The sequence below is a fragment of the Harpia harpyja genome, chromosome Z (genome assembly GCF_026419915.1).
Source record: "Harpia harpyja isolate bHarHar1 chromosome Z, bHarHar1 primary haplotype, whole genome shotgun sequence".
In the NCBI taxonomy this organism is placed as follows: Eukaryota; Metazoa; Chordata; class Aves; order Accipitriformes; family Accipitridae; genus Harpia; species Harpia harpyja.
In genome coordinates, this window is record NC_068969.1 from 15,968,152 (window position 1) to 15,995,708 (window position 27,557).

At 39.6% G+C, this 27,557-nt stretch overlaps 1 protein-coding gene across 2 annotated transcripts in view; it reads left to right on the forward strand.

Moving 5' to 3' along the window:
- Positions 1-27,557, forward strand: part of PTPRG (protein tyrosine phosphatase receptor type G) — a 414,402-nt gene that overhangs the window by 162,908 nt on the left and 223,937 nt on the right. The window lies entirely within an intron of this gene.

Genomic DNA, 27,557 nt, shown 5'->3' on the forward strand with positions numbered 1-27,557 from the left:
TATCTCTTACTAGGTAATTATCAAATGACATATAATAGTCGTATAAAGAAAAGAATGTTAGAACCTGTCTGTCTATCCAAGGAGAAAAAATAAAAAATTATTATTTAAAAACTACCATGCAAGTAAGCAGTCAGTCTCCAAGGAAGAGGTGGGGAATAGAAAAATTACTAAAATATATTTAGATAAGAGTACATCTCCTGTAAAGGAAAACAAACCAGTAAATTCCATTTCCTGGTCATTAAAAAGGAAAAAATTCCATCTGCCAACACCTGAGATAGGAGAGGACACAAATGAACATCAACTGAAGTTATAATAAAATATTCCCATGCAGCATTCACACTTCACTGCAAGTATGCGCACAGGGACATACAAGACTACGTAGTTAGATTATATTAGCTTGCTGGAGCTAGGTGGAAAAATTCAGAAGTTATGTAAAGGTTTTCAACCACAGATATTGCGTCCCAGCAGGAGAAAAAACTGTTGGGAATGGTGACATGTAAGAGTTCTATAAATTTGTAATTAACCAAATTCATTCCTTTTTTGAAATCTCTTGACTAAATAATTGAGAGGAAAGTTTTCCAGAGTGGTGGTGTTCTGCAATCTTTGCCTTTTTTAAATGTAACAAAGTTTTTATGAAACTAACCTGTTAAAATACTTGTCTTCATCAAGTTACACATTTTTCATTTATCTTTATTTGTAAAGCAATCATTTAAAACCTTGGAGGGGAGAAACTAGCAAAACTTGTATATTCAGCTGAGACAGCTTTGTGGCCAGAGTTTTCCAGGTGGTATTAATAAGATCATGATTATAACAGCAGCCAAAGGGACTGAAATGTGTATTCTGAGAAGGCTGTTGGCAGAGCAGAAAGGGCATTGACAGTGGCTCTGCACCCACTTGGACACAGCTCTTGCAGAATTGAAAAGGTACAGGTTTAAAGTAGGAGATTGTCCCACAATGTAGTAAGCTTAATGCTGCTTCGGTAATTAGCGATTCCCTTGTAATGGAGCCCGAGACTGGAATGGGAAACGGTATCACACTCAGGGTCGTACTACTTGGGTTCAGTTGTCCCTGCTCTGTTCCCAGTACCTTGTGTCGTCAGAAATATGGGAACCAGGGGGTTAGCAGGAGGTGATGTGAGGGAAAGCAAAAGTAAATGTGAAATGTCCTTTGGGTTAACATACCAGTGTAGGGAAAATGCAGAGCGCGCTGCCTGAATGCTTCTCAGTGTGAATATTTCTCATAAATGGATTGAAGTGTAGTGGGTGCGTAATATGTGCGTGCTTCGCAATAGAAAGAAAACTATATAAAGAACAGAGCAAAGCAAGCTTAGAAAATGCATTCATTCAGTGTATTGCTGCACTATCTGTTCTTGCCACTTGTAATTTGTTTATCTTCTGTTTTTACTGAAACAATTAGCTCACCCCCACTATTCTCTCCAGAAGTGTTGGTGATGAGCAGTTAATTATGAAATGATTTTATCACAGTTCCTTAAATGCAGTTTGTTGATTGACCAATGACAACATACTAATAATTACCTGTAACTCTTTTTGATTTATCTTGTTTTACAGTAAGCTACATCTAATAATAGCAACCTTGCTTTGCCTCCAACCCTCTAGAGACTTGCTTAAGTAATAATTACTTGCAGATGCAGCTCATTTGTGCCCTGATTCACACCCATTCAGCCCCAGTAAGGTCAGGCCTTTCACATTTGTGTTTTCCATCTTTAAGCAAAACAATATGTTGATAGAGAACGGAATATGAAAAACAAATACTGCAGGATTTGTGTATAAAGGCTGCCCATGGGGACAGGGGCTTTGCCTCAACTTCTGGAGAGGCTTCCTCAAGGGATCTCTGCTGGCTCAAGGTAATAGGGACTGCCTTCCTTCTGCTAGGTGATCAGTTTTGGCTGAAAACTTGAAAAATTGCTTTTGACTATTTCACAACCTGAAGCGCAGATCAGGTGGCTCAATGTCTCCGGCTGATGCTACTGTCCACCTGTCTGTCCTTCCAAAAATCTTTGTATCTGCTGGCAAGGCTTCTGAATGTGATGGGACAGGAAAAGCGGGGTTAAGAGTTGAATACATTGCAGTTTGACAAGATTCATGAAAACAGAAGCCGGGATAGAGAAACACAGCTCTGTTAATGCCTCTCCCAGAAAAGAATGGTGCTGCAGTGACCGTGCTTTCATTAGGCATCAGCGAATTCCCTGGGGAAACAGCTGTTGCGAATGCCTTGACTCTGGGACGGAGGGAACCTTAAATCAGATTACACACACTATTAGACACTGGGGAAGCTAACCACAAGACACAAAATCCATTGCAAATCCAAGTTCCATTAGTTTTGCTACCCAGCTTCCCGTTGTGCGTGCAAGGGTCTGTTCCTATGAGATGCTGAACGCCTTTAGCTGAAGTAGAGTCTGATCATTGCTGTTCACTTGCCTTTAGCCCGTCCTGGCTCTTATTGGGATTTAAAGGGTTTTATGTTGCATAATCGAACCTCTTCTGAGTAGGCATTAGTGGAGAGCACATGGGAAATCATTCTATGACAGGTTTTAGTCATGAAATTTCAAAAGTGCTTTTGCCTGCGTGTGCCAAGTAAGGAAAGCTCCATATATTTGCATGCATTGTCTTTGGGTAGCAATGAAAAAGATAACTGACCACTTGGTTTTCTGGGAAAGAAAGGGGCATTATCAGAGAAGATACTGGAAAAGTTAATTAGAATACTAAATGAGCAAATATTTTACTGTCATTACTTCAGCTTTCCTAGGAAAAGAGATAATTTAACATTAATTGCCTATCAGAGAAATGGTGGAGGATTGTGACAAATGAGTATGTGGGATACAGGATGAACATTCAGATACAGGAGAAATAGGGCAAAACAAATAATATTAATAATAATAATTTGTGAATGTAGATGGGTCGGAAATAGTTGAAAAATGTTTTAAAAATTTAATTAATCTTGTATGTGTGTGCGTGTGCATGCAATTTTTTTATTGGATTAGCAGGGACATCTTTCAGAATTATGAAATACAAGCTGTATTCTTCAATACTGAGAGCTCTTATAATTGCCAGAAGTACAGTAAATGTCCCTATCATTCTCTGGGTTTAATCTCAGCATAATTAGCTCCTTGCACAATAGAGTGTTTAATTTGAATGGCTGCCAAGGCTCATTAAGTTAGAGAAGTAGTTCCTGAGATCTCTGTTGTTAAAATTGGGACTCTTATATGAGAGAATTTTGACTGGAGGTGTCACAGGGTTCTTTCTGATATTCCGGTATTAATTTTAGGCAGGAAACTAAATATTTCAAGAGCTGCTGATGCATCTTTCTACCAGATGCTAGAAGTTGGACTTCACACCTTGCTCAGAAATGTATCTGCAATCTAGCAGATCTTTCAGAGCAAACTGGGACAAAAACAGTGTGCAAGTAGTACTGCCTTGAGCAGTGAAAGAGAATATTTTTCTAAGGAGGGGTGTGTATCCATTTTTGCTGGTGATAGTTGCAAAATAATTACTCATTTTTAAGTTGGAGAATAGGAACCCTTACAGTGACTATTATTGTGATTTATTTGTAATAATGAAATCCTTTCATCAAATATCTTCACTCATATTAAACATCAGTTTAATATGAATTCTTGACTCTGATTATCTCTGTTCTGCTTCTCTGAGTTGTTTTCCTACTGCAGAAGACTATTTCCGATGCGTGTAGCTGGCAGTGGGACTACAGTGCTGACTGAAAGTAATTGGGTTCCTTGTGTTACGTGGCAATTACCTGTGACTCATTCATATTGTCACCTAAATTAAAGCAATGCTAGACTGCATCACCTTGATGGATCTCATATTTCTGTTTTTTCAGATTGGAATACTAATAGCGCTACCTCATGTCACTTCTAGACTGTTTGAAACTAGATGTCAAAGGCTGTACCAAAAACGTTTGAAAAATATCAAAAGCCAGCCAGTGTGTTTGCAGAGTTTGAGGCTGATTCTGTGCAGAATCGCATGATTCTTTACGCCTTTGGGACCTTGTCTGTGTTGCCTGTTGCTTAAGGTGTAAGATAGCTAAGCAAATACAAGCTGATGTGAAGCAAAAAAGCCCCTCAGAAAACAACTGACACGTCTACAGACCCTGTTCTTTTTCTCTGAGTTTGGATGTTTTGTTCCTCTCTGAAGCCTCATCTTTTTTGGTTTATAGAGCAAGCGGTGCCTGTTCCTTTGCCACGTGCTTTGTGATGGTCTCGGGACAATAGAAATTATATGATAAAAAAAACAGTGAAGAATCAGACCCCTCAAGAAAAGAAACTTACGGTGTTCATTGCTGACAGTGCTGAAGTCTGAAATTTGAGAAAGCTGTACCAGATGTCTTTACATATACATCTTGTACTTCTTCGTACTGACTTGTGTTTCCTATGTCTTGAGATTTCACAGCTCTAGCCCAAGACTAATGAACATGGTTTCCATTTAAATTGCCTGAAACACACGGGAGGGTTACTGTTGGGGTCCATCATGGTTTATGCATATGTGAAATAAATAAAAATGTTTCTGTGGATCACATTTCTTCAGATGTGGCACATTATCTGCATGAGATTCTCAAATGCTTCTCCATGGTAGTTAGTATGCCCATGTGGAAAAATCCCGTCTGATCTCTTTTTGAGACAGTCTGGGAGAATTGTACAGGCATCAACTTAAAAAACCTCAGTTCTGTTCCTGACGCTCTGGTTTGAAGGAGGAAGAGCTGCGTCATCGCTGTTTCTATTCTCCCTATGATCCCTCTACTGTACTTTTTTAAATATGACTTGCTGGCTCGGTGAGGCAAGAACTGTCTCTTCTTCTGTTTGCACAGGACACAATGGGACCCTGGGCTCAGCTGGGCCTCTAACTTCTACCAGAATATCAACATAATTAGTACTAGCTTCAGACTGCAGAAGGATGTGGAGGATGAATTATTTGTTTATTTAAGAAAAGCCTAAAGAGCTTAGATGGCAAAATTTGCATGAATTATACATTGCCTCAGAGTGGCTCGTTACATTTTCTGCTTATTCCAGTGCAGGTGATGGAGCTGTGGATATCACTATTTTTAGTGTGAGATCCTATTGCACCACAATTAACTGTGTCTCAGCTTCATCTTTAGAAAAATACTAAAACGGCCATAGAGGTCAAACTAGAGGTCTGTTTAGCCCAGTATTTTGTGTCTTTTGGTAACTCAGTAAGATGGGCTACTGATTAGGGAAGAGCGTAAGAAGGCGGTGATGCGTCTGCAGCCTGCCTTGCCATCGCTTGCCACAGCGATGGTCTGTGGTTGAGGGGCTTCTTCAGCCAGAGCTTGTATCTGCATAATTGTTTTTAAGAGCCCTTGACTGGATTTTCTCCCAAGCACTTGTCTAATTGACTTTTTGCACCATTTTAATATTTCTGGCCTCTGCAGCGTCCTGTGGCAATGTGTGCGTTAGGCAAAAGGAAGAAGCACTTTTTTATTGTAAACCTGCTGCCTCGTAATTCCACCCGATGCTCTGGAGCTCTTGTGTTGGCACAAAGGGTGAACAGTAGCTCTGTGTTCATCTTCTCCATGCAATTTCTGATTTTTAAAGACTGCTAGTATATTCCTCTCTTTCCACCCTCAATCATGTCTTTTTGAGGCCCAGCCTTTTTTTTTTTTTCCTTTTGGAAACAGAAGCCATTGCATCCCAGTGCTCATCCTTCATGCCTTTCCCATTAACTCTTTTCTATCCTTTTTGAGAGGAGCGAGCAGAACTGCTCCCAGAGTTCAGGACATGGGTTTGTAAGATGGTTGCGATGGTGTTTCGCTCCTCTCCAGTTCGTTCATAGTAATTCTTTGGGTTCTGTTTGCCTTCAGGCTGCTGTGGAGCATGGAGGTGACACATAGAGAACTGCCGGCCTAAGTGATTACTCTGAAGTCTTCCCTGAATATTAACAGCTACTTTCAAGTCCATCATTGTATATATAATTAGGGTTGATTCTGCATTGATTGTCATTGAATTTCATCTGCTATTTATTGTGCAGTGTTGCAAGATCCTTGTAGAACTCTTTGCAGTCATTTTTGATGCAAGGCAGGTGGCGAGATATACTGATCACCAGACTTGTTTATTTTTAAATTATCCACAGATTACTTTTAAACTCCTTTTCCCAGTTAAATTAAGATTTGAGCATCTGTCTTGAGTGGGGATCCCTTCAGCGTCAACTTCCTTCCGTGGAAAAACCTGTCCATTTGTTACCACTGTTTGTTTCCTATTTTTAAACAGGGTTGCATCAACTTAACATGCCATGTGAGCATATATTTATTTTGATACCCTAGATGGGGCGGCAATAATGTATGCTTATTTTAGGTGAAAGTAGGTTGTATTGTTGCAAATTAAGTTAAGTGGGAACATGTTTAAGATCATTCGCCTTCATACTTTCCCCACCAGGATTTGTACCAGTTGAATGCAAATGGATTAGAATTTAATTTGATACCATAGTATGTGAGAAACCTTTACAGAGATGAGCATATGTGGAGCTGACAGTAACATTTAATTCCAAAATGTGCAAAAAAAAAAATTCAATAAAATTTATTTTTAAATAAATTGGGGCCTTAAGGCAGCTGTTTAATATATAAAGTTACTGCTCTGAATTTATATTCTCTAGATCTGAGTCACTGAATTCAGCTAAATATTTCACCATTTAATAAAACCCTACCATATATTATTTTTTAAGGATCTCAGAAGCTGTCATTTAGAGATCTCTTTCTCTTCATCAGATAATTAAGAGCAATGAACTGCAGCAGCCAATTTTAAAGTCAGGACAATGCTGGTCATTCTATATTGTTATTTTAAAAACAAAACCAAATAAAAATGACCAATGACACATGGATACTTAGAATCTTCAGCCCTCCCTGCTTACAGGCTCTGATTAAGCCAGTGAAAGCAGATTGGTTCTAAAAAGGTTGGGGAGGGAAATGAAAGTTCCTCAGAGAAATCACAGAAGAAAATTGCAAAGTTAGAAGTCTCTGTGAGTTGAGGAGCTGTGAAGAAGATACGGCTTTCATCCTAAGTGGGTGTTTAAAACCAAGTATCATCTTGCAGTTTGTAGAAATGTAAAACTGAGTTTCCTTACCTTGGTCCTGCTCAGTACGCGTAGTTCACTTAGCAGTCCTTAGAAGAAGTGATGTCCAAGGCTGAGGGGCAAAGAGCGTATGAATGCAAGAAGTGATTGTCTCGTCGCACTTTCCACCTCCAGTGGACATCCTGGCAAGGAAGGCCCATTTAAGTGGGGAAGGAAATACTTTTGTAGTAGCTTGCATTTAGACATATTTTTAATGACCACCTGAAAGTTGTTGTAAAACATGAAAAGGTAAATGTAGTTCCAGGAGGAAATCAATGAAGGTGGGTTTGCAGGCCTTTTGCTTCACACGTCAAGCGTGGGAACAGCTGTGGAAACAGCTCCTTGCGGGGAACATGTAGGTCTGGCTGCCTGCAGGCAAGTAAAAAATTGCGGGATCATGTGATAAATTGTACTTGTGCCACAAATGTCATTATATTATATTGCAATAGAGCTTATTTGGGGTTATAGTATTTTATGTTTGACGTTTTTCACGTTTAGGTACAAGAAGCTGCCTGCAGCATTGCAGAGGTGTGAAGATCCCAAGGTGTAGGCAGAGCTGTTCTTACCAGCACAATTTTTTTTTAATGTATTTTATGCTCTTTTTGGATTTTTGTAGAGAGAAGACAGAGTTTAATGTGACCAAGGGATTCTAGCAGCAAAACAGAAGTGGGATGAGGTTTGCGACTACTGATAGTCTACAAGGCGAATCTTGTCTTTGCCTTTTGCTAGAACTGTTCTTCAAACCATGCTGCGGCTGTTCTTCCATTAGCCCAGTGAGACAACTGCAAAATATAATATTGATTAGACATAAAAGGGAGAGCATGGCCCGTAGTCCTGCAGTTCTGGGTAGACGAATCCTGCCGTTCCTAGTGCTAATGGCTAAATTATGACCTCAGCCCTGTCAGCCTGAATCTGGCCCTGCTGGAATCAATAATGCAGTTGGAACTGAGCTATATTTTGCCTTTCATCTCCATTAGGTCTGGGGGTTGACAGTAGAGAGTAGGAATTGGCGGTTTGCCTCGGACTACAGAGATGGCCAAAAGTATGAAAATACAATCTTGTTGTTCGCTCAAACAAATGTCTGCCACAGGCTACTGAATCTTATCACGCTTGTTTTGCTTGTGAAATATTGTTTGAACTGCAGTGATTACTCAGCCACTCTTTTATTTCCATTCATATTTTATCTATATCCTTCCCAGAGGAGGAGGGGAGTTATTTTATGCTCAATTACGTGTAAATAAGTGATTGCCTGTTTGGTTGGGTTTTTTTTTCTTTTTTTAATTTTCTGGGCTTTTTTTGAGTTTTCTTTATTTACATGCCTGCTTTTGGTCTGTGCTAGAAAACTGATCTATGGAGGGACTGGCCTCTTTAAATAAGTGAAAGCTTGATCAAAGCACCAATCGATACATGGACGCAGTTCCTGGGTGCTAAGTAAACTAATGAAGTGCTGTACTTACCCTGCCAATAAAAGGTGAAATATGGTTCCTATTTTCCTAATATTACTCTTGGAGCTTTGCAGCTGGAACTAAACTGCCACTTTTCTTGTAAATTGAGTTGTAAAGTTCTTGTGCCAAAATGACAAGGAGTTGCTTGAGAAGTTGGATGAATGCAAGCCTTCCTTTGGCCAAATTACTGGGAGCCCAAGTTTAAGTGTATTGTGAGGGTGAAGAATGTATCTGTTGTGTTTGCTGGGTAATGTGGACTGTGTTGGCCATGAGCCACTGAACTCCGAAAGGGATTACGTAGGGTTGAGATTTATACAGGAATTTGAGTCTGCAGAGAGGTTGACAGAGAAGGTACAGCAGAAATTGGAGACCTCTTCGCTGCTCTTTTCTGACACTTTTTAATCATTTTGTTTCCAGCAAAGAGATTGTGAATTCTTAAGGTTGCAGTCTTAGACAAACATGGAAAGCAGCCACAGACTGCTTGGATATAGATGAGTCCTGTAACAACTAATATGGTATTAAATACAAAGCCTTTTTATCTTCTTACTGATTATCCCAGATAGTATTAAAATGGAAAAAAAAACCCCAACATTTACAAATTCCTTTAACTTTTTATGCTCTGCCTAGTTATTCCCGAATTCTTCACAGTAATTTTTTTTTGTTGTTGTTCGGTATCTGGAAGTCCAGAAGATGACCCCCTCTTGCTCCTGTCTAGATTTAGTGGATAAACATGTTCATCTCTTTCACTAGAATTAGTTCACTTATATAAAGATTTTGATCCTTGTTTTTTGCAACCTCTCACTTCTGTATAGTCAAGTGACTGTACAGGGATGTTAGCTTTGATTTTTAATATAAAAGTAGTTTCCTGGCCTTCCAATTAGAAATATAACTGCAGTGCACTTTTAAATTATGTCCTTTGATAATCTTACGGTAATATTCCTTCTTATTTTAGCTTTGATGAAGAGTCTGTATAGTTCTATGGGCATTAGATTATTGCTGTAGGTAGTGGTGGCAATTTAACAGTAATGCTCAAACATTTAAAAATGTTCATTTCTGCTGTTGAGAGTTTTTGGAGAAGTAATTGAAGGCTAACAAAAATGGCTTTCATATTTTTTTGCATTACTAACAAAAGCTGGTACATATATATATTTATATATATTCAAAATATTTCATACTCCTAATGCTACGGCTTTTCTTGCTGCACAGCTCATGGCAGATCCTTTGGGCTGTTGTGGGCTCTGCATTCCCTGCAGCGTAGCAATCCTTTCAGCGGCTTTTGCGGGAGGTGATTACTTTGTGCATTCCCTGGCTGGCACATGGTAATGGTGGAATGTGGCTGTTGTTTCTTGTGAAATCACTGGGGGATTAGGTGATTGGAGTAAGTTTTGGAAATTGCAGTGTACTGTGTTTTTTGTCAAGCAGCAAGGAGCTATCAATAGAATTGCTGTGTATGGAGAGGAGGTTAGTAACAATATTATCTCCACTTTTTAAAAAAAAAGATGATTAATGTTATTATCAATGAAGTCAATTTTTACCTCCATTCTTCATATGCATCCGTGGGCTTAAGACAGATGAAAGTTAAATCTGTCCAATGTAAGGTCTTGGGCATATCAGAGTTTCAAATAGCCAACTACAGTAACTGGAGCTGATTGCATTTTGATTGAGTGTTACCATAAAAGCAGAAAATGATGGACACATCTTTTTTTCCTAAGGTAATGTAGATTTAGATAGCCTTTCTAGGTTCCTCTTTCTCTCCGTTGGCTTGGGAAGAAGCCTAGATGACTGATGGGTTGTTTCTCTTGCGTAACTTGGGTGAGGCTGGACCCCAATTTGCTATCTGTGAAACGAGTCTGAGGCAATACAGTTGCATTTGGCTGTGGGGCACACTCACTGCTTGGGCTCTAGAAAAGCGTAGATGTGGTCTCTCTCGGTGAGCAGCTCCCCACTGAACAGAACAGAGTAACTGCTGCCTAATTACTACAGCACTAATGTGACTGCAGATAGCTGGCAGTTCGACATGGAAAATGCTATATTTGTGTGAAGTATTTGTTGTAATTTTTTTTCTTGAACATTTTTATCCCTTAAATCTAAACATGTCTCGTGTCTATATATGTATTTGTTTCAAAAAGGCTATTGCATATGTTGATGTGATGGAGAAATGTTGTACTATACCGTCTTCTGAGACCAGCATGTGTGTTCTGGGTAACAGCAAGCCCAAGTCATGAGTCTTTGATAAAAGTCACCTTGTTTGAGACATGTGACAATAGGGTTGAACAGAGTGGTAGAAGAGAGACCCTAGGGAATGGTTCTGTCCTGGTGGGCGTGTGCACCAAATGGCATAGCAAATCTTTTTCTTAAACTACTATAAGACATTGCAGTGTTGAAATACACATTTGCGTTTTAAAAGTTATTTTTTAAGGCATTGCATTTTCCTGACCTTTTTGTGAAACTTTACTCTGTGCAAGCAGGTGTTGGAAAGAGAAGTGTTTTGTGTAGTTATCTATCTGTTATCACTGTAATTATGAATGGAGAATTCAGCCCAATTAAAAAGAAAGGGAATAACATGGCTGTGATTGTAACATATGTCACCACTTAATTTGTGTACTTAGGTGTTTAGTTTCCTGCTTGCTGAGTATGTTTCCAAAATGTGTCTTTATTATTAAAGAAAACTACAAAAAGTTATCCTGTGCTATTTAAGTTACTGGGATGTGCTGCTACTTAAACGATGTCAATCAAAATTTAGTACAATGTTTTTGTCCAATTGTTTTTAGCTGTTTTACCTAAGGTAGCACAATTTACTTTTGTCCAATGCAAAAGCAGAAGTCATAACTTTATTCAAAAACTACAAAATAGATAACATTGCTTTTATGTTAAAATTTCTCTGTTTTGTTCATAGAAACATTATAGGACTTAGTTTTAAAGTTCTTAATGTGTTAAATGGCCTTATGGGTTAATGCTGGTTAATAACTGAACAGAAGGTGTAGGAGGGTAATTAAAAGTCAAATTTTATGTGTTCAAAAACTATGTTACCAGTTTCCTGACAAAGGAATGTAACAGATGTTTTTAATTCAGACTTTTATCTTGATAGGTGACACATCATTATCAACAACTATTGATTAAGAGCATTTAATACCCTAGGGACATGATATTGTAGAGGTGAAGAAGCCTTCACTGGAACATGCTTACATCTCTGTGTGTTTAAAATTTAAAAGCTGTTATCTGAGTTATTAGGACACTTTTTTTTCTTTCTTTTTTCTTCTTATCTTTTTTTTCTCCGCAGAAAAAGTATATGTATTCATTTGCATGAAATACCAGAACTGGAAAATGTTACATAAAGTCAGCTGATCTTGGCAAGTTTGGTAAAATTGAATGTCCCATTTAATTTTCCATGCTATCTCCAAGTCTTTTATGTTTGCAAGTTATCATGAACTTGGAAAATAATCAAAAGCTTGTTTTATATTTTATTCCTTTTTGTTGTCATGGTTTAACCCCAGCTGGCAACTAAGCACCACGCAGCCGCTCACCTACTCCCCCTCGGTGGGATGGCGGAGAGAATCGGAAGAGTAAAATTGAGAAAACTTGTGGATTGAGATAAAGACAGTTTAATAGGTAAAGCAAAAGCCATGTGTGCAAGCAAAGCAGAACAAGGAATTCATTCACCGCTTCCCATCAGCAGGCAGGTGTTCATCCATCTCCAGGAAAGCAGGGCTCCATCCCACATAACGGTGACTTGGGAAGACAAACAAAATCGCTCCCAACGTCCCCCCCTTCCTCCTTCTTCCCCCAGCTTTACATGCTGAGCATGACGCCATATGGTCTGGAATATCCCTTGGGTCAGTTGGGGTCAGCTGTCCCGGCTGTGTCCCCTCCCAGCTTCTTGTGCCCCCCCCAGCCTCTTTCTGGTGGGGTGAGAAGCAGAAAAGTCCTTGGCTCTGGGTAAGCACTGCTCAGCACTAACAAAAACATCCCTGTATTATCAACACTGTTTACAGCACAAATCCAAAGCATAGCCCCAAAAACTAGCTGCTATGAAGAAAATTAAGTCTATCCCAGCCAAAATCAGCACATTTGTAGATGATAAATTCAAGGTATTTTCTATGGCTTTTTCTTGCTTTCAGATGCATGGATGTGAGTCATCACATATTTTCTTAATTTTGATAGGGTGCAAATAAATAATGATCAGTAGCTAATTTTATAAACTGAACCACAGTGCACGACCTTGCGTTTTCTCAATGAAAGCCTTAAGCCTAGAAAATGCAGAATGTATTTCAGGAGCTGACTTCACTTTGGTAAAGGGTTAGCATGTTGCCTTGTTGACAGAAAATCACACACAGCAATTTGTTGCAATTTAAGTTCTGGACTCTGTGACACTTTCAGTTCTTTCTAATGGCAGGTCCATAATGGGTGTTGGGATATACAGCAAGGTAGAGGGGATAGCCAAACAGTGCTTTGTGAGAAATACTGTAGCTTGGGGAATTCATTAAGTTGGTTTTGATCATTATCAGTTATTGAAGGAAAAAAAAGTGCATTTTATTTTAAAGGCTTCTTTTTTAAAACATGCTTTATAAAATTACTGCTTTTTATGAAGCATTGGTTTGCTATTATGCTGAACTCCTTATGTCTCAGTTATGCGGTTTTGCTTATATAAGGCATTTAAGAAAGCAATATATGACTTGGTTGCTGCCTATAAATTCAAATAAATCCTCAACTGAACTATTTAGGGGCAATAGACACAGACTTTTGGGGGAAGCGGGACTTCATTACATACCTGAATGCATTTAGATACATTCAAACAATGCTAAAAGTTTTGTTTAAACTGACAAATGCTGGAATATCTCTGAGTCAAGGCAGCAATTAGGGCAAATAGACTGTGCAGATAGAGATGTGAATCCCTGCAGATTCAGATAAAATCCAGTTTTATGACCCCATATTCTGGTATACAACTTTCTGACCTCATGCAGATGCAAAATGATGCTGGAAGATGAGTTCTGGCACTAGTTCCCACCCCCACTGGATATGGGACGTGGGAAACTTCAAATATAGCCTGCGAAAAGCCAGGCAAGCACTGAGCTCTGCCTGGGGATGGGCGCGTGCGGGTGACATGCCGTGAGACATCTCTGATGTGCTGCTTGTCTCTGGCTGCAAAGGCGCTTTCTCAGGCAGGGACCGTTCTGAACAGCATCGGACCCAGGGGGTGGGAATGGTTTTATGCAATGGATGCAAGTTCTTTGTTGGGGTGACTTTGCTGGGGTAAGTAATGGAAGGTAATTAGCTCTACAGTGATGAGAGAGGGAAGTGGAAGGAATTGCCCAAACTATTGGTGGCTTTTCTCTCCTTTTTCGTTTGATGCTGGAGTACGGAGTGCCTTACATGCTTATCTACCGAAGAAATCAGGGGGGAAAAAAAATCACAGTAATAACAGTATTGAATTATTTGCGGGTGTGGTTTAAGAAGCTGGCAGGAAATACTTTTCCTGAAGGGCAAGAGCTGATGAGCAGTGAGGAGATATTTCTTTTTTCACTTGCCTAACTTGCCTAGAATTTCTAACCCCTTATAACCTTTGAGGTTGCCTTTCATAACACCACCTCTCTCTTCAGACTGCAGACTTTCAAGTAAAATGGTAAAATCCATGTTTCAGTTGTTAAGAGCAAAGTGTACATGCAGATGTGTAGTACATTCTCGCATAGTTCATGCAGCTGTCTGAATCTGTAGTATATGAATGTGGGTACTTGTGCCTCTCTCACGTGTGACAGTAATTCAGCATCCAAACTGAAGTGAGCACTCTCCACCCTGTAGCCCTAACGCCTTATAGCAGCTCTGACTACCGCAACAAAAGGGCGCTGTGGATAGCTGTTTCTCATTCATAAAGAGCCATCGTGCTATAAAAGCAAATGTTAAATTCATAGTTTTCTTCTTCTGATGTCTAGAGGCATCAACCTGATCTTCATATCCTGCTAGAATAACGCTAACTTCCCAATTTAGGAGAGTGTATCCTGCCCAGGCTTTTCACGATAGCAGGGTTTGTTGCTAATTCCCTGCCCGTAGCCCTTGTGAAATGCAGTGCAGGTTTGCTGAGGGAGTGTGCAGGCATCGTTGTGGTTGGAGTGGACCGACTGACTCTAGACTCTGCCCAGGCTCCCCACTTGAAAAGCTGTTGGCCAGCTGTGTCTACTTATTTGTGCCTTGGTTGCCAAGTTATTCCATTGAGGCTGACTGGGTGATTGGCATGCCAGATTCACCCAGAAAAAACCCAGATCTTTCATCTTGACCTAAGGGGCCGCCAGAGTCCCTAATCAAAGGAAATTGCTTCTGCCTTAGTGGAGAGGAAAGTAAAAGCTTTTGGGTCTAGCATCATCTCACAGCAAGGATTCTTCAGAAATCCTGCTTCAGCATCCCTTAATTGTGCCTTTAAACTTTCCTCCTGAAGTGCTTATCTGGAAGAGTTAAATTAATCACCAGGTCCCGATGTCCTAGCTGTTTTCCTGTTGTTTTTCTTGTGCTGTGAGGTGATTAGCTGACTGGACAAGCTTGGCATCTTGAAATCTGAAACTGTCTCTTGGTATTTTTTTATTGCTTTGAAATGTTGGTTAACATTTAGTACGTAGTATTAAATATTACTATACCCTGGGTGTTCTAAAAATTGATAAACCCATTAAGAGAAATGCAGGGCAGGTGAGCCTTCAAATAATGGTTTCTCAGAAACATTAAATATATTTTATATGTATTGGAGACTGGTTTTTCACACGGTAAAACTGACTGAGAATGATTTGGTTGACATACCTGTTTAACTGCAAGTCTTCGTTAGCAATACATCTTCATGTAAGTTTAAGTTAAAAATTATTTCAGATTTGAATTAAGTGGGTTTTAACTGACCCAAAGGGCAAACCTTCAGTCGAAATGTTTGTACAAGAAATACACATCTTCCTCTCTTTCCATAATTGAGAAACTAAAGAAAGTAACAGTTGGAAATACAATTCTGAAATTTTCCTTTTGTATATCTTTTTGTTCATTTTGTTCCCGTCTGTTACACTGAAATTCTATGCAACAAGTGGTAAATTAGCTGGCTCCACTAAATATTATTTCTTCCTAAAAATATTGAATAAGCTTCTTTCATAGTTAAATATGAATGTTAAGAACTTGGCTATGAAATATTTACCCACTATTAAGAGCATTATACTAACATCTTTGTGTTTTTTTTAAAAAGTTGTTTTTCATCTCAAACTTGCGTTCGTTTTTGAAGAGGTGAGCTGAATATCCAATTAGCTTCAGTGATGTGAAGTTAATGTCTTGTTTCTTAGAGGTGAAATATTTTTGGAAGGTTCTACTTACACCAGATTGCATTAATATACATTACAATTATCTTATTTACTAATAGTTACTGAAGTGCTGGATTATGTACGTGGTCTTGAATAATTGAGGAATCAAAGGGATGTGCCATTGTTGTATTCTTTCAGGAAAGGCACATAAATTTTATACATGTTTCCGTATGTCTTTTTTTGACAGATCAAAGTAAGTCTGAGATCCCAGTAATGCAAATAATATCTTTCAGCCTTGCCTGAATCAGAGTAGTTTTTCAGCTCTACCAGCTCCTACATTGCTCATCTTTCGACACTGAGTTGATTTCCCAGAATCTAAACATCTGTCAGAAAAATCCAAGTGTGGAAGGAAGGACTTCAGTAATGCAGTCTGTGTGAATCTCGTCCCACAGTTCGTTCATTCACGTGACCCTTCCCGTTGCTTTTCAATGCGGGTCCATGCATTGAAGGTCCATGTAAGGCAGTGGTCGCTGTTCTTTTATTCATAAATAAAATTTGGAGCTTTTCAGTTACTGAGAAGGCAGCAGTCTGTAGCAAGGGGCATGGCACCATAGGATGAAACAGCTACCTTCCTCTCCCTTTCCCGTCTCGCATTTTGTGACATATTCTGAAGACTGAAAGGTCGTAACTACTTTTAGACCAATCTTTCAAAGCACTGGGGAAAATGTGAGCCAAGGAAGGGAGCTCTTTAAGCTGAATATTGTACTAGTAATCCTTTTAATTATTTAGCATAGGAAGTCCAGTTTTAGTGCTCGTGAAATGCAAGCTAGTAAAAAATAAAGATTTATAAATTTTTATTTTTTTATACATTTCTTGGATGTGATTTTTGAGTTACTAAAGCATCAGTATTAATTTCTGTGTTCCCCATAAGTGCATAGACATACATTTATGCAGACAATCAGAACTACATGGGATATCAACCATGCTATTTATCCTACAGAGAGATGGCCCTTTTCTGCCTTGTCTTTTTTACTAACACAGTTCAGCAATGAGCCCTAAGCATTGATCAGATAGAGCAAATAGGAATCAATTATGTTTTATGAGGTTAAATGGACCATAATGAAAAGTCTGTTGATACAGCACATATTTATTATAATTAATCTACCTAAAAATGAATGATACTGATATAAAAATAATGTTAGCAATATCAGTGTGACCTGAATACTAAACTCCTTTTGAGGTCATACCATTGTATCTGCTCATCTTAGGCAGGGAGGGAATAGTTGTATGGTGTATTTATAAGGCCTGATTAGGATTTTTGTATTAATGTGGTTATTCGTCAGAGAACTCAGCAGGAACTGCCCCAAATTTTTGTAGCAAGGGTTTTGTGAATTCTACAACATTTCTGTCCACAAGATAATATGCAAAGAAAGCTCATCAGGAAATGTGCCAGATAATTTCATTGCTCTGGTAAGAGATGCTCATTCTGTAAGAGTTCCGATGCTTTGAATCTGTTTCTTTTTTCATCCAGCAGCACCAAGTAACTTTACGGTTCCAGGTTTCTTGGGTAGCGGTAGCTTAATTTTAAATTATCTTTAGCTATTCTCCCTTTCACTCTTTGCAATCAGATTAATAGGCGATAGGAGCCTCTGGGAATAAGACACGTGTTTGCCAAATTCCAGGTTCTTCCTGACCTGTAAGTCACACTAATGGCCACCAGGAACCGTGCACTTAGCAGAAGAGCAAACTAATTTCATTTCATATGCTGTAAAAATGCAAACCAAGCATAGCTATAACGATAATAATGCAAAGTGTAACAGTAATATTGTATTACACTAACCCTTTGACCCAGTGGCATTTAAATCTTAAATATTTATGTATTAATGTTCTTCGAGAGGTTTCCTTCAGTATTGGAAAGTGATGTGTTCAGGGGAGGAATTTGGGGATGTTTTCATCTTAAGTGACTAGAAGCATTTACTGCAGAATTTCATGCTGCTCCTAACTACCTACCAACTAGTGATTTTATTTAAATGTTGTTGCTGCTGCACTACTGAGAAAATAAATGTTTAATTTTGTGGTTTTTTTTTTTAAAAAACAATATTTGTCTGTAAAGCAAAGTGATACTTTATAGATTTTTTTTCTTGCTTCCATTTTTTAATTAAAATTTAATTACAGATTCACATTCCAGAGTTTTTCATCTTTTAGCATTAGTTTTTCCTTATTAAACTGTAATCACAAATTTCACGTAAGGACAAAACAATTGCCCTTTAATTTCAGATTACAGATTTTTGTCATGATGATTGACTTGAATATGCTAAAAACCAGTGAGATTTGTAGACACTTTGATGTTTGTATTTTCTCTTAGAATGGTGCATAAAACAATAAAGACAATTTTCATTCTTTTGTTCATATCCTTAACATTAAATCAAGACTAGAAGTTTTAAAGACAAATAAACATTTGTAGTAATTCTTTTTTTCTATTTAACAAATCATCGTAGATCTGTAAAGTTCTGAATCATTACAAAGTTGGCAGAGTATACAGTCAGAATGACTTCTGCATTGCAGAACATAATGGAGATTCTTAAGCAAAATGCATAAAGATGTGGGAGTCTGACATTGATCTGATTTTTCTTAGAATTATGTTTAGCTAAGCTCTCGGTCACTTTATCATTTGTTCAATAAACACTGTTCATTAGCATTGGTTTTTCAGTTACTCTACCTCTGTATACTGTTACAGTTTATCTTGGTTAAATTTTTCGTAGTATCTGCATAATCATCTTGATAAAAGATATCCTTAGCACATTTGTTCCCCACCAGTATGTAACAAAAGGGCTTCTTGGGAGTTCAGGGCACGAATGCACAAGGAAACTCCCAGGTAAAGTCATCTGCTTTATGGTTTTATTATATTTACAGCCCTTACAGTAACCATAAGGCGTGTTTAGGAAGCAGCGAAGGAGGACCTGTTTGCTTCGCACTTGGCCTTTGAAAACATTGTAAGCACTGGCAGCTGATGTTTTCCAAGTTCACGCCCTCACTCAGCTTTTATTAGCGTGTGTCCCTGCCTGAGATTTACTTTGGGTGGACTACTGTCTGACCTGTTGCTGCCTGTATGCTCTTCTGTTTTATGGCCTGTTCCCTAAAGCAAGTCTTCGGTTCTGCCATAGCTAGTTTGGGCAAATACTGCAGAGTAATCGCCCGCTTGACGCGCTGCTCATGTTTTGCTAGATGCTTTTGCTGGTGCCTGGTGAACACGCTTTCTTTTGGAGACTTAGCAAATGAATAAACAAATGAAAAACCCTTGTAGCATACAGGGAAGAGGACTGAGTGGAAGGGCCCGGTGCAGCTTCTAGCCAACAGCTCTGTGTTATTACCTGCTGAATGTGTGGTTGGAATGGAACCTGTTATGTGCAAAAAATTGACTCTCCTATAAATAGTCTGATAATAAGCAGACTCTTAAGAGGTAGCTTATTCATATATGTAATAAGTTAATCTTGTTAGTGTAAGTTTTATCTAGCTTCATAATTATGGAATTCGGTAATTTCCTCCTGGATGCTCCTCTTTCTCCTGTTCTGTGCGTGGTCTGCAATAACTTTCCCTGGGCTTGAGGGAGAGCTGGAAGATACTGAACAGTCATAGCCTCTTTCTGTACAAATCAGAGCTGCAAAAGTCTGTAGGGGGAGTTCAGGACTCTAGTCCTGAAGTGGGCTGTGCCCTGTCACCTTTTAATGACATGCAAGATAAGTAATGAATTTTTTGTGGTATAGAGGTGTCTAGTCCTTATGGCTGAATTCATGGTGGTACATTGCGACTGTCCTGGGATGCTGTGTGCAGAGAGCCCCTGTGGTGCTCCTCCAGAGGAAGGGGCTCAGCCTGACACAGGGCAGGGAGGTTTGGTGCCTTCCCTTCTGTTTGGGCTGCAGTGCTTTCAAACCCCAATCTTTGACTTTTTTTTTTTTTTTTTTTTTTTTTTTAAGTAAAAAGCAGCAATGAAATTTTATTGAAAGCATTAGCTTTCTTTGCACTACTGCAGTGGAAAATAACTACCAAGAAGATCAGACCGAGCAGCCAGGCCATGATTCTCAATTGCAATGCCTGGCTTTTCATCTTCATTTTAAAAAGCTAGATTGATCCGTTAAAATGTATATTTTAATTTTATCAAGAGTGCTAGTCGCAATTAAAGAGCCATTGAAGGTCAGTAGTAAAAGGCTTGGAAGGGTGGGAGCCTATACCCGAGAACGTCAAGATTATAGCTTCCTGCAGTAAAACTGTGGACATTTGAAATGAGTGTAAATAAAAACTTATTCTTGGTGGACCTTTTTCAGGCTGGGATGTTCAATTCCTCCCTGGGGAACTCATTATCTCTTGAGTGTGCTCATCTTTACATGGGCTTCTTTTTGACATTGGGGATGTATCTTGGGCCGTTCGCAGCTGCCTTGCAGTGCTCAGCCAGCGTGTGAAGGATTGTATGTATGGTGTGCTGTACACAGTTTTGGCAGCATCTTTTCCTATTCCTGCTAATCTGATAGGAACCTGTGGCTGTGACTCTCTTCAGAAGGCGGTGAAGAGTGAGCTTCCAGCTGGGAGCTATAATAACTGTTGTCGGGAGCATCCCAGCAGAGGGAAGATAGATGAATTTTGTTTGTTTTGTATCTTTATTTCTGTGGGGAGGGGCAAGCAGTGAAAGCCTTTTTTAATCTCATTATTTCCTGCTTTAATTTTTCCCCAGCATTCGAAACGAGCAAACAGAAATGAGTAAGAGATGGCTGGCTGCCCTCAGGGGTGTTGTGGTCACGTCCCTCTTCAGGATACTGCAGCTATAGAGGAGCTTTGTTTGGGAAGATAATTGGTATTTTCGGTTGTGGTTACATCTACAGCAGTGAGGACCTATAATATCTGTTCAATCCCTGTGCTGTCCCACGCAGCTTGTTCCTTGGAGAAGAGGCTTTTGTGTGATAAACAGCAATAATATCGATCTGCAGATAATCTACCCCCCCCAAAGAAAAAAAAAAGTAGAGCAGCAGTAGCAGTGTGTTATCCACATTTCTTTTAAAAGACAAAACAATGGTCTTGAACAAACACAGCAGAAAAGGAGAGGCTGCTTCTGCTTGGTTTTTGTTGCCCTCAGCGTTTCCAAAGAGCGAGAGAATTTCTTGATGATTGGTTTGAGAACCTGGAGAATTGTGTTGAAATCCTGATTAACGCACAAGTTTTCAAGCCTAGTTCTAGTGCTTTCAGTGTGAAAGGAATAGGCATTTGCAAGAGAAAGAATCATTGTTTAAATAGCAATGTGAAATATCTTATTTGTCTTATCATTTTCACTGCCTTCATGATTAAGGTGAATGCTTGAAGCTTGCAGTCTTCGTTCCACAGTGCACTCTGAGCTTTATATGAAAAATGAACAGCTGAGGCATTCTTTCCTTTTCAAATTCTGGTGATGGAAGAAGTGGTCTTAATTCTATGGTTGATTTTAGGTAAAAGGAAATTAATTTTCCAGCAAGAAAACCGAACCTACTGGGAACCCATTAGAAAGTGCATAGGATGACACTGTCACAATTCTGATTTAGCATTACATACCATAACATCTGCATCGAAGGGAACAATAGAGCAAATCTTAGGCAATGACATTGAACTGCAGCCAATTCTGTTTGCATTTACTGCCCCTAGCTGAATAGCAAAAAATAATTGCAGCCAATTCCTGAATTAATGTTCCTGTGCCTCTGTGGATTAGAAAATATGTGGGAAAATAAAATACAGTAAACTGCTCATCTACTGGAGTTAATTCTAATAAATCCAGAAGCCAAGAAGCAAAGTCAAGTTAGGGCAGAAATTTTTAATAAATACTTCTGTTCAATAAAACAGATGATGTATTCATATTAGATGTTGGTGATTAACTACATACCATCACACTGACAAGTAGGCATGATATTGGACAGAAGGTATTAAAATCCATCATTTTTATACCAGTAGGGACAGATAACTTGTATCCAAGAGTTCTTGCAGAGCTGAGGAGTTGATTTCCACTAAGGATGAGTGCTGCTAAATTGTTTTGAAGGAGATGCATACCCAGCTAAGAGGCACAATGTAAGACTACTCTTTCCTGTTCCGAGGCTCTTGTCTCTCCAGCTCTGTGGGATTGGAGGTCCAGTGTTTCAGGTTCAGAGTTCAGTGACCAGAAATTAGGTGTAAAACTCCATACTTTGTAAGTGCAACGATGTAGGCATTGTTGTATGAGTCTGGACTTTAATTGCAACTAACCTCAAGTCCTGTAAAACTCTCAAGTCTCAGGGGAATTCAGGATGGTCTCCTGTGGTGGTTTTGCAGGAGAATGATAGTGTTGTTTTAAATCTGGGGATATGATTCATGGATTGCTTGTTTTTTTCTTTTCTTTCCATTTTGTGAATCATTGCTATAATCTGAAATTGTAAATCAGGAGAACCCTATAGTTTACTTTTTCTTCCTTGCTTACAGAACAACAGAATTTTAATACATTTTACAGTGAAACTATATGCCAAAACCCACTTTACACATAATTACTAAAAATAATTGTCTTTTGAACTGTGCGTTAGGCACAGGACTAAGCAATAGCACAGGAGTCCTTCATTTGCATTTATAATTCGAGTTGCTGTAATTGCACCAGAATAAAATCTAAGGCTTTAAATGTCTGTCGCTTCCTGTCCCTTAAATCTTGGTGAATAAATGTGACATTCTTACCCTGACGGCGAAGGTACAGGCTCAGTTGGTTAAATATTTTAAAGCTTGTGGTTAGATCAATATTTCACAGCCCTGTGTAGTGCACATAGGATGTCACAGGTGCTTAGTCTCTTTGAAAGCCAGCAATTAGAGTGATACAGACTTTAAAGGTGTGTTCAGAAAAATCATCTTCTAATCAGGTGTGCTGGCTGACAGTGGTTGTGTTCTAGGTCAAAGCATTAGTTAATGCTTAGTGGGCACGCTGCAGCTGTTGAAACAATATGAATTTGGGTGGTGGAGGCATGCCAAGTAAGACTTGCATCTCCTTATTATGCTTCAGGAACTGTAGCTTTCAACAAGCCTCCTGCCCTGCAGTGGCTCAGATCATTGCATTGCTATGTCATGCTGAATGATTCGCAGCATTTAGCACTTAAATTGGCTCATTGCAGACAATCCAATTAGAATAAAGTCTATTATCATTTTGGAACCTTGGGATGAAATAGTGTTTAAGCGATGAGCGTGCCGTACAGCCGCCTGCGCTTCCTGTAGCTTCCCCCTAGTCTTGCAGGTCTCGTGTGCTGTGCTGAAATGGTGCCTGGTGCTTACAGGGGGAGGCTCTCGCTCAGCCCTTGCTTGCAAGTTGCGTTTTCATCTGAAGATGTATGGGAAACCCACAGTCTCGAGAGAGACCTGAGGTGCTTCATCTTCTTGTCTGTTCATACGTAAAACTTTAAGCATTTTTCTTTTTGTCGAGGCAGACACATGAAAATAGCTGGTGCTGTGATGTGAGCGCTAGGGCTGGTGAAATTTGGTGTGGTTCTGCTGGCTTGGGCTAAGCTGGGCTGTTTCCCATCCCGGGCTTAGGAAGCCACACATTCTGCTGTGACTTTTGCTGTTGACCTTTTGCTCAGACTTTGAAAGTCAACAGGGGCCAGGTTTGAAAGAGATGCGGTAAGGTGTGTAGAGGAATTCACAGACCGCCTGAATGATTTAGGCATTTAAATCCCATGGACTAGTTGGAAACAGTGCCTGAGCTACAGAGGTGCACTTGAAATCCCAACTAGATGTGTGTCTGTACCGTTGGGCATCTGTGCTGGGCCTTTAGCTTCTCTCTGCTTTAGGACACGGGTTTTTTGGTTGTATTTATTGGTGACAAATTGGGTACGAGTGGTTTTTACCCCTCCTTCCCCAGCTTGTACCCAGCCATGTGCATTCCTCTTGTGCCAATTCTTGAGCTATGCAATGAACTGATTTGGGAACTGTCCCAGGTTAAAAATAACTCTTTTCTTCATTAGACTTTGGCAGATGACGTAGCTAACGCATTCAGATATTTTTGCTCATATTCAGTAGAAAAACTGTAATGAGGTACATAGAAAACCATATATGAGCAAACACCTATGTTGGAAGTGTTGTATGTAAGCTAAAACACTGACGAGACAATAATACATAAATATTACATTATACTAATATTGATTCCTAATGCTTAGATAAGTCTCTTGGCACTCAGGATGCTTTAGCAAGAGGAGATAAGGGCCAAATCCATTAGCTCTGGTGAGATTTGGATCTGCTTACCTTTGGATTTCATGAAGTCAGGCGCTTGCATCCTGAGCAGCCGTTGTGCTGGGTTAAATACTGCTGTGCAGAGCAGGGGGAGCAGGGACATGAGAAGCTCGTAACAAACAGAGAAGGGAGTTCGTCAGTGAGAGCATTTTTCAAGCAGGGAGATCAGATGTGTGTTCTGTATATCGTTCATCTTGTTGAAAGGCTTTGCTTTACGTACCTTAGATCTGACTGTGTATCTAAACATACATGCACATAATAACATTTTCTCAGCCCTGAAAAATGTAGACTGGGATAGATTTTTGTGGTGCTTTGTATTTAAGTATTTGCCTTATTCCTCAGTGACATTAAAGGAATTGTCCACTGAATAACAGTAAGCACATTAATCTTCCTATCCAAGAAGGTATTTCATGCACAGTGTTTGGCATGCAATAGCTGCGTATTACCGAAACCACTTTGATAATAAAATCCTTTTTCTATTTAAAAAAAAAAAGGAAAGCCAAGTGTAAGTATTTATTGCGTGACACTTATACACTGCGACATATTGAAAAGTAGTATTTTAATACACTAATTAAAAAGATGCCAAGTCTACATGTTAGAGTACCCCTGGATCTTGTAATTTAAGCAGCTCAAGATTTGTGGATGGAGATAGCTGTTTAGTATGGACAAACTAATTTTGCTGCAGAAGTTAGGCTAGTTTCCTTGCCCAGTGTCATGGTATATGTGGTACATGAGATGAAGTGCTTTAGCTTTTAAGCCTTAAACACCTAAGTGTAGCTGAAACATGCCTCCTATTCTCTGTTGGTCCATCAGTTGGAGTGTTCCATTACATGCAAAAGCTTTTTTGTTCAGCAGGAAGATTTTGAAATATTACCTTAGAGTCACAGTTTGATGGTGCACCTGAGCCAATTCAAGCTTGTGCCACTGCTGGAAAGCACACTTCTGTCCTCTGCCCCAGCCACGAGCTGCTGCCGCTCCCTGGGCTCTGGTGGCTCCACTCATCTGACCCCCTTGTCGTCTCTTTAGGAAGAATTCACCTTAGGAAAAAAAGAAGGGAATAGTTTCAGGCCCCTGTGGGATCAGCCCAGCAGCCAGAGCAATGGAGAGGGTGGTAGGTACATAGGAGAGGAGGGTCTGGTCCTTTTAGCAGCAGTCCCTGGGTAGGATGGCTCAGCCGTATGGTTGGGTCTCACCCTTAGGTACTGCTGCCCATACTGTCTCGGTATTTTGTTACGGCTGGTATTTTGTGACTGTGCTAGGAACCCCGTGGAGTTGAAAGAAAGTGGAGTTTTGATGGTGTAAATACCTGCTTTGCGTCTGAGTCAGAATAATGCTTGGAGAGGATTGGGTAGGACCAAGGAATAGTGTTTCTGTAGCACAGCCTTTTCTTCTCTACTGCTGTAGGAAAGGTGGTAAAAGGATTGCCAGATTGAATGAACGCTGGTTTGAAAATGAACTTAGCACCTGCTGCTTTCTTCCCTGCTCATCAGCGTGCTGGCCAAGCGGAGTCTTGCTTGATGCGGTACTGGTTACATCATGTGTATGCTGGGGGATGCATGAGTCTTCTGCTGAGGTGGTATTTTGCAGTTGCTTTTAATACACCTGTTGGTGAGAACTGGGGAAAACACTACATGTCTTCTGGGTATACGTTGCTGTAAAATGCAGGAAACAAGTGAGGTTTATGTCGATGAAAAAGCCTCTTTGTTTATTCAACGGTGATTAGCTTCAGAGCAGTGATTGGGTTTTGTTTTTAATTTGTACGTTCGGAGTCTCTCATAGAATAGCCAATTAAAGAAAACACACATAACGAACACTTACTTTTAACTGTCCTAAAAATAGAAGTTTAGATTGGAAGTCTTATCTCAACTTTAACTACACAGTAGCATAAGCTATAATAATGTGGTAATAGCTGGAGTTGACGCAGCAGGTAATGAATCTTCAGTTGGATATGAACTTTATTATCCAATGTATGGTTTCAGCTTGAGTCTGTCTCTTGTTGTCACAAGAGTAGCATTTGCATAATTAAATAAATGATCCTAAAACTGTCTGCTCCTGTGTGGCTGTGAAATACAACGCTTCTTTCTGTCAGTGCTCAAGCTCATACTCATGGATTATTGGAAAATGCATCACAGAAAATTAACATCAAACCTTTGGTCTTTATGAAATATACAGTAAGCAGAGGACTTACTGAACCAACAGCCTGGGTTTTGTTTCTCATCTCAGTTAATTGATCTTACCAGCAATTCTTCATTGAAGAGAAGAATTGAAAAGGGTATTTTGAGGGCCTTTTCACACTGGCTAAAATTAAAAAAAACAAACAGGCAATAGTAAGGAAGGCTGAAGGCATTAGGTATTCTTGAAAGGTGGGGGGAGATAAGCTCGTGTTCCTGGTTTTTATTTACTTTCAGTATTTCATGAAGCAGATTACGCTAAGACTCATTGCAGTGTGTTAACATCAAAAGGCATTTCAAGGGTGTAGTTTCCACTCTCTTCCTGTGTGTTTTTTTCTATTATTTATTTTCATCCTGTGTCTGTTGTTGCTAAGGGCTACGTTTTCTGTTTTTAATTGAAAAATTGTGCAACCCGTGCACTGGTGCATTCCCATTGCCATGCCCCTGGAGAACGTTGGGCTGCCATAGCTGTGCTCCAGAAGTGTTAGGTCTTCAGCTCAGGATATACACCTATAATCATTTTAGTTCTGGAAGTCACCAGTTCAGTCCCTTGTTTTGGCCAAAATAGTGTTAGAAGCAAAAGAGCATGATAGCATTGTTTATTTTTCCAGTTTCTTTTTTGTTGTAAGGGTGACTGTGTGCAGTTGCAACAAGGTGTAATCCCAGGGCCTTCACCTTTAGCACATGCTCCTTGCTTGGGAGGTCCTTGGGTCTGTCTCCTACAGCTGGTGGAGAGAGCTGTGCTCAGGAGCTTTAATTGCTAATGAAGCTGGCAAAGCACAGGGCATGGTGACTAAGAGCACACGTATTACGAAGAAGAGAGAGGCTACGTGACCCAGAACATCTTTATGATATAATGGTAGACTTCACCACTTTGAGATGCCTCTAAGGCTGGGAAGGAGACCAGGATTAAATTTTGTACCTCACTTTGAGGTACAAAATGAATAAATGAATTCATGCTGAATTTTACAAATGAGTTTTCCTGATGGCTATACACAAGCATTCAGGGCATTGAACACAGGAAAATAAATAGCCAGTGAAGGAATGTCAGTGGCATTGATATTCTCCTTCTGTCTTCATCCAGCATCCACTAAAGCCCCTGGGAGAAGATCAACAGGACGTGTATCGGGGGCTTGTGTCACTTGTGAGTTGTTACACAGGCATTGGCACTTCTCAGGGAGAAAAAAAGAGAAAGAAACACTGCTAAAATGCCATATGTTTCCAAGCTTTGTGTTTCCGTAAAGGTGTCAAATGTACCATGATATTTTCCAGACATAATAGAATGTCATAGTTGTACCAAAAATCTGTGATTGATTGCCACTATAATGAAAGCCGGTGTACATT